Source organism: Limulus polyphemus, unplaced genomic scaffold (assembly GCF_000517525.1).
Source record: "Limulus polyphemus unplaced genomic scaffold, Limulus_polyphemus-2.1.2 Scaffold2137, whole genome shotgun sequence".
Lineage (NCBI taxonomy): Eukaryota > Metazoa > Arthropoda > Merostomata > Xiphosura > Limulidae > Limulus > Limulus polyphemus.
The window spans coordinates 50,966-59,280 of NW_013667747.1; the positions used below are offsets into that span (position 1 = coordinate 50,966).

At 31.4% G+C, this 8,315-nt stretch overlaps 1 protein-coding gene across 1 annotated transcript in view; it reads left to right on the plus strand.

The window, feature by feature from the left end:
* The first annotated feature begins 1,555 nt into the window (after positions 1–1,555).
* Positions 1,556–8,315, plus strand: part of LOC106466056 (protein FAM13A-like) — a 96,807-nt gene continuing 90,047 nt past the window's right edge. The window contains 1 exon segment of the mRNA XM_022394012.1: positions 1,556–1,649. The gene's annotated coding sequence lies outside the window, so the exon portion shown is untranslated.

The window sequence follows — 8,315 nt, forward strand, 5'->3', positions numbered from 1 at the left end:
GAAGTAGATGCTGCTATTTTACAAAGGGTTTTGGGTCATTTGACGAAATGGACAAATAAATGGTATATTTCATTTAATTGTGCTGTATGCATGATAATACATGTAGAATACCTTAATTTTAAATTATATTTACCATTTTGATGGAAATCAACTCAATAGTGTTATGAAATTAAATTATCTTTGTGTTTTGGCTGATCAGTAATCCTTCCACGCTGTGTGTTGTTGCCAGTGTGAAAGCATATAGGATTTGGACTGTATCTACAGGAATATTGAATATGAGTCGAATGAGATTGTCCTTTTTTTGTACCCTTCTCACTTTAAGCCTTATTTAAAGAATTGTGTTCTGTCTTGAGCTCCTTGCCATAAGAAGGACGTTGAGTTCTTGGAAATAATTTAAAGGAAGGCTATTATAATGAACCCTGGGATGGATGAGCTGTCATTTGAGGACAGGTTAAGATCCTTAAAACGATTTTCTCTTGAGAAAAGTTAGATTGAATCTGATCAATGTGTCCTAAATTATAAAAGGAATAGATATGATTGATATATAATATATTTTCGTGTTTAATAGTAAGGGTGGTAAGACTAGGGGATTTAGCAGGGTAGTAAATTAGGCTATTTTGTTTTTAGAACAGACTACTCAGCCTTAGGAATGAAATGCTTTCAGATTTGGTGAATTGGGAGAGTTCAAGAGAGAGCTGGATCAGTACTTGAGGAGTTAGGGCTGTAAATAGACAGATTGGTGTTTGATGAAATGAATAGGACAGCCACGATGAACCAAGAGGCCCCTGTTGTTCATCAGATGTTAAATTATTATAGCTTTTTGTATAAAATGTAATACGTATTAAAAGTATACCTTTTGGATTAATGTGCAAATATTTCTGTGCTGAGAGAAATGCAAAAGTTTTTTTGTTTTTTGTCTTATTTCAACGTCTAATCCTTCGAAGTGCTCAGATGATGGCAAACAGAGCAGGATACTAGCAAGGGAAAGGGCTGAAATACCGTTAGCCCACAAAACTAATGCCGTCTGTGATTCTAATTTTATACTTATTTTATATTTGACTCCATTATATGTATTATCCTTTACCTCCCCCTCCTCTCGCTTCTCTATACACACACCTAAGTAAAGCTGGAGCCGATACTGATGGCAACGAAATTGTGATAAATCTAAACTGGACTGGTGAGTTCCATGGGACCAATTGTGTTCTGTCGCATAAAGAAGTGTTTTAGTTCTAGAGTAAAAATATCAATGCAATATTATTCTATAATAATTATAAATATTTATTCTTTTTCCCCGCTGCAATTATCGTTAATATAAAGGATAAACTTACAGTATTCAAGATTTTGTTCTTTATGTTTATGGATGTTAGAGATATCATTCGCTTTTTTTAAGCTTCTTTTCGTTACAAATTGATGTTTTGATAAAAGAATGACCAGATGATTTCTGGTTAGCTTAATCTGTTCTCTTAGTATATAGTTTATAATATTACGTGACTATTGATTTTCTTGTACATATATCTTGCCGCTACAGCCTTGACGCATGCGTAGTGAATCCAGCGCTTGACTTTCGACCGAGAGCACGGTATATACGAAATTAGTATTAAAGTAATTTTTAGTAGGCCTTAATTCAGAAGTTAGTAAAGAACTGAAAAGTAAGTTAGTTCCTTACAGTATTTAAGAAGATTTATTATTATATTTTTTAAATACATAACTTTAGAACCTATGTTTGCAATCTGTAAAAAGCGTAAGCGTTCATCTCATAGTCAAATCCGATCTTGACCACTGACATACTGACATTGTTTGGTTATTTATGCTTGGGTGCTTTGGCTAAAAAAAAGGGAGTAGGTATTCGAAGTTACGGTTGTTATAATACAAATTACAATGTTAGGCTACTGAAGTATGCGGAATATTCAAGTAATGTGATGATAAGTGTAGCGTTAGTACCAGTACTACTGCTTTTGGACCTAACGTTAGTACTAGTAGTAGTAGTCATAAAAATATTTTTATGTTTATTTCTGAGTATAAATTCAAAAATATACTCATGAAAGTTTGGTATATGTAAACGTAGTGTGTACACACGTTTATAACTAATAGGATAAAAATTGTAATGGTTAGGCTAACATTAACAAATTAAGCGTAAATACTATAGACTAAGAGGCTTGTTGTAGTACCTTTTGTATTATAACATTTGATTTCAAGAACAAGGAGCTTGTTGGTGAATTGAGGATGTCTCATCCACTAATCTAAACACAATTAAAAAAAAACACCCTCAAAGCCAGCCCATATCATTTAAATACTTGTTAGACCTTCTCTTGGACTCCCTTATGCATCCATCACATCTGAAGGCAACCTATTCAACCCTGTTAGTTAGAAAATTAAGATTTTCATAGCTGAAGATGACTTTTAATATACCAAAATTTATACTTGCATATCTTGTCCTATCATTTTTACCATTAATGTGAAAAAAACCAATGCATTAAATTAATACTAATTACTATCAGTATTATTGTCAATTCCCTTAAAATTCTTAAACACTTCCATCAGTTTCCATCTAACCTTGTTTTCAAGATAAAACCATCTCAGTGATCCAAATTTGTGCTTGTATGACAATTTTTATATCCAGGTTTCATCTTAATAGTAGCCCTTCTCTAAACCCTTTCTAACAAGTCAACATTCTTCTTAAGGTAAAAAGTCTATTTCTGACACAGTACTTGAAATGAGGCCTAACCATTAACTTGTACAATATTATAACCTTTTTAGACTTGTGTTCAGTATTACCATAAATACAACCTGAAGTCCTACTTGTCCAACCACTATATACAGCACACTGCTTGGATGGCTTAAGAGACTGATCCTTTTCTCCCATTATAGTGTAAAGGCTATTTCTATCAAAAATATACTTATAATTCAGATTATGACAGCCTATATACATCACCTTGCATTTATTATGACCAAAAGTCATCTACCATTTATTTGCTAAATTCATCAAATAATCCAAATCTTTTTGTAAAGCAGCATCCTCATCCTCACAGCAAACAGCCTTAATGTCATCAGCAAATTTAAGTCATTTATTGATCATTCCTTCACCTGTATCATAGATGTAAATCAAAAAAGAGCAAAGGCCTTAACATTGAGCCCTGAAATACCTCACTTGTAACATTAATCCATTATAACAACTCTCTACTTTCTTCCATTCAGCATTTTTCTATCCAGTGAGCCAACTTATCCCCCACACCTATAAAGATACTTTTTTCAACAAGCCTTCTACTTGCCAAAATAACCATTTCTTGTTTAGTTTGAAAGTAGGAGATTGTATATACAGTTGAAAGTTTTTCAAGAGAACAACCTGCCTGGCAAATTAGTGATTAGAAAATGTTTCAATTCACTTTCTTGTTCAGGTTGTTCATTTTAACAGCCTCTGATTTTTTTATATGAGTCCATGTCCTCCAAACTTAATAAGCAGCCTGACTTCCCTAAACATGAATATATTTTGAGAAAGTAACATTATATGGCTAATTTGTTTGTGGAAAATGTTAATAAAGGTATTATAATTTATGTTAGTTTTAGGCCCTTTGAAAGTTGATTCTCATTATGATTGTAGAAAATTGTTACCTTTATGTATTAATTAATTAATGTATTAATTCTGTATTAGAGAAAATGATAGAAAATTGCTTTGTGGTATAAAGCAAAAAAATGATTACACAAATAAAGTTTTTAAGGCTATTAGAATGTTGTAATCTATAATGATGTTTTCATAAAAGATTGCAGACATCCAAACACAAGTTTAAGATATGGAAAACTTGCTCTCTCATGTAGTTTACCTTCAGGTGTGGTAGAAGATACAACATTAAGGGAATTAAGTGAAGAATTGAAAGAGTATTTTATAAATCAAAGTTGGCTATAAGATTAAATGTTTCTATATGTTATTTGGTAGTAGAAAATGGTATACTCTAATGAACCAAATGGCCCCTTGTTATCAGTTTGAAAATTAAATTAAATTGGTAAGGTTGAGTTCTGCTTTGGAACCTTAGTTGTTTATGATATGTTGCTTCTTGAACTAACCCTATCGAACTCTGTGGTGATACTAAAATGGTTTTGAGAATCTATTTCTTTATTCAATAGGACCTTGGTAATATTAATGAATAGGTCAGAATATCAAAAATGAGTTTCTGTTCAAAATGTGTAGTTATGCTTTTATGGTATGGACATTTTAAAATGAATTGCTTGTACTTTTGGAATGAAAAGAACAGTGATATTTTGAAAAAATAGATAAATTTTTGTTATAAAACACCTCATCAGCTTATAATTAATGGAGAAATATATTCATATAATATTAAGAATGTGGGCTTCTAAAGCTTAATCTTATCAACCCAAACTTCATCGAAATAATAATAAAAATGTATTTTTTTTTAATGTTCTATATTTTTCATGTTTGCAGTGAGCGACTATTTTTGATTTGATAAACTTGGCTTCTAAATTATTTCCACCCAGAATGCAGTATAATGTTTAATCTTGAGGTTATTTTATGTAGCAGCAAATTATTATAAATGTTGGAACATTAAAAAAAAACACATCTTCTAGACAAGATGGATGATGTCATTTTAAGCTCAGTAATGCATTTACTATTTTATTTGGTGGTGTGGTGCTTTTTAAAAAATGGTTATTGTATTAATAAATTTTCCTATCTAAAAAGCAACAAACTGCTGTAATTGTATGAAATTTTGTCATCTTAACTGCATGAAATATTTTGTTTGCTACCTTTGTTGAACTTAAAATATGTGTGTGTGTGTGTGCATGTATGTGTCTGTTGCAATTCAATCTTTACATGCATTCTTTATAATTTGAAACTTCTTGCTACTGTTATGTATTTTTTGGACTTTTATTAGTTATGCCATTTTAAAGTAACATGGCTTATTTTGTTTCCAAAGCTTGAATATTTGTTTTTCCATCATAAGTTTGAAAAAGACATAAAATGGTTAAAGATGGGAAAGTTTTAGCTTCAGAATAGTTTGATTCTGTATACATGAATAAAAAAAATATACCCTGGTTTAATATGTACAAATGCTAGTAGTTGTTTTTTAGGACTTTAATGCGTGTGTATTGCACTACCAGGTCTAAATTTGTTTAAGCTTTAGAAACTCAAAAAGCATTCTTGAAGATTAATCATATATTAAAAGCTGTTATTTTCAGTTGAGAGTTATTTTTCCAATTGAAGTATGTGAGATAAACAAGTTTGATAAACTGCTAAAATATTGTTAAGGAACAGTTTTACTTTTTATTGTTAGTAATATATGGCAGTCATCTGTGCAGCTCACTAAAGATCATCAGTCAATCACCTAAGCACCATGAAAATATTTACCTGAGAAAAGGCCTTTTGACCATCACATTCATTAGTCAACCACTTGAACATTATGACATTTCTTGTTTCATGGAGTATTAATAATTCCCTTGTTTCTTGATAGTGGTACATAAATATCCATAAGAAACAACATAACCCCATATTATTTTCATCAGTGAAAATTTGTTTTTAGTTTGCTTTCATATGCTATCAGTTTATCTTACACTATAGACAGGATTAATTCTCAATTTTGATAAAGTGTACAACAAAGTCATTTAATGACAAATAACAAAATAAATATTGGATTTAACACATTATGAATTCTGATTTATATAAAATTTAGTATAATGTTATTCCAGAAATAAATATTCACCATCATGTAAAAAAAGAAATAATTTTCATTTGAAGTGTTGGTGCCTCTGCTTCTTACCTACAAAGCTACAGTGAAGTAATATTATTTGTTTGCTATGAAAAAAAAATCTACCCTAACCTACTCCTTTCATTCCAAAGAAATTGAAATATGTTTAGATGAAATACCCTGTAATTAATTGAAATATATGTTTTATTTATATCATATGACATATTCAAACCAGGTAGACTTTCCTCTGAGATATTAAAAACATTTCCTTGTTGAGTTTGAACTCATGCTGTCAATAAAACATGACCAAAAATTTTCTGATGCTCTTTATATGTTGTAGAGCATGTGTCACCAATACCACAGGCCTGCGATGAAATTTTTACATGTTCTACAGTAATTTCTGTATGCTGAATCTGAAAATGATATCTATTTTTCTCCATCACATACAGATTTTTCAAAAAACATCATATGTACTTTTACATAAGTGAACCATTTTCATTGAAATAAGGTCACATTTTGTTATGCTTAAAATGTTGACAACCACTGGCTGTAGATTACTCTAGACCAATTGCGATGGGAGAGTCTTATCGATCGTTCTATACCCAAACATAATAATAAAAATCGATGATTGTGTTAAACAAAATAATAATTTGAGCTAATTAAGAGCTTTTTTTTTCTTCCCAATTTGTAAAAAAATTCCCTACAGGATAGAAAAAACAATAATATTATTTTCAAAATCTGTGTATCTGAATTATGGAAAATTGTCTTTAAAACCAAAATAACTTTTATGAAGTTTAAATTTGCAGACTTGTGTAATTCTCTAGTCTGACTTATTGTCAGGTGTAAGTGCATTTTACAAAGTTTAGACTTTCTTGTTTCATTCTGGTAACTTTGTTATGACATTCTTCTTTGATGCAACTGTATTCACCATTATTAGAATTTGTATATCTTCATTAGAGGCATTACGTATATAATTTTCCTACAGCATGCAAGATAAAATTGTCAGTGCTAATAGTTGAAAGTAATCATGCCATTGTATACTGATGTTCCTGGTTGGTATTATGGATGTTTAATTTAATATAACACTTTTTCTTTTGTTTTTGATGAAGGATGTTTTTTGCTGAGACCTAGTCTCTTGTAGTCTGCAAAACTGGTTTAGTTTGCTACAGTACTATCCCTAATTGTGATGAGACTATTACTGGTCTCATTTTTTATTTTCAGGTATAATATATATTTTTAATATTGAACCTATTTCAGTTATGCCAGAGGGTGCTTGTGAAATGATTTCCTACAATATCTTCTACCTTCAGTGTCCCTATAGCGCAGTGGATAGCTCGTTGGATTTCTAATCCAAAGGTACTGGGTTCGTTCTCCGACAGGGATGCCACCACCATTGCCTGGTCCCAAGTCCAGGATGAGCAAGGAGGAGGGTTGGGCGCTGGGCTAACAACTCTGCCCCGTAAAAACCAACCTGCTTAAAATTACTGCAACAACAACTTCCGTCGGCGAGGTGTTGTTGCGGCCCTATGCTCCAGTGGGAGTCTACGGGGGTTATTATTATCGTCCACCTTCTCATTATTTTGGAGTTGCATATATTTTTTGAAACAAACTTTATTCACACACTTATATTCTCTTTCTCTTCTTCCTTCGACAAACACTGGTATGCATAACTAGATTTCACAAAGAATGAGTGAAGCAGACCAGACTTATAAAAGAAAAAAGACAACCTAAAGAATGCTTAGAAAAGGAAAAAAGTCTTAAAACAAGCCAAGTTACAGTTTGTGGGGGTGAAAACTGATAATCAGTTAAAGTAAACAATAAAGTAACCCTCCCACCAGGATCAAAAACTAGAATAATGCACACTATAGAAAATATACAGTCGCTTGCTTATTCAGTTTGATTCAAGTGTCAATCTGTCTATGTAATGTACTTTAGTAGTAATATAAAAAACAAACAAACAAGAAAAACATGAAACATGCATGATTTTTACAGTGACAGATGTGAAAGCATGCATCATTTTTGAATGCTGCAAAAGTGTAACCAGAACTTGTGATAACAATTGTATAAGGAGATGTTCCTTTTATGACTTTTTATAATGTTCTGGTTATTAATACTGGAATGGAAAAAAAAAACTTCCTGTTTTTAATCTTGGTGGCAGGATGAATGTCCTGTGTATTGTTTAGAGATAGATAATTTATTTGTGCAAGAAATTATTTATGCATACACAGTGTGTATGTATGCATGTGTTAAACATTGAAACTAGGGCTGTTTCTACAATGAGGGAGCCAAGCAGGATACTCATTATTTATACCTGTGATTTTAAGATAATGTCAAATAATCTAAAGATTGTCTGTTAAGTACTGTATTAACCAAGGTTTTTTTTATTAATTTTTAGACCTGAAAGTCCCCCCCCCCCCTGCTTATAGACAAGTCTTGGAATTATACTCCTACTTACAGACTTCAAAATGACCAACTGTTCATTCCAAAAAGTAAAAAACTTAGCTTGTTGAGTCATAGCCTATTACTTATCAGATGTTTACATATTTTACATACATATATATACACAGCGTGGTCACAAGTAAATAGACACCATCTTTTCAGAAAAAAATGAAATTTTTCAGT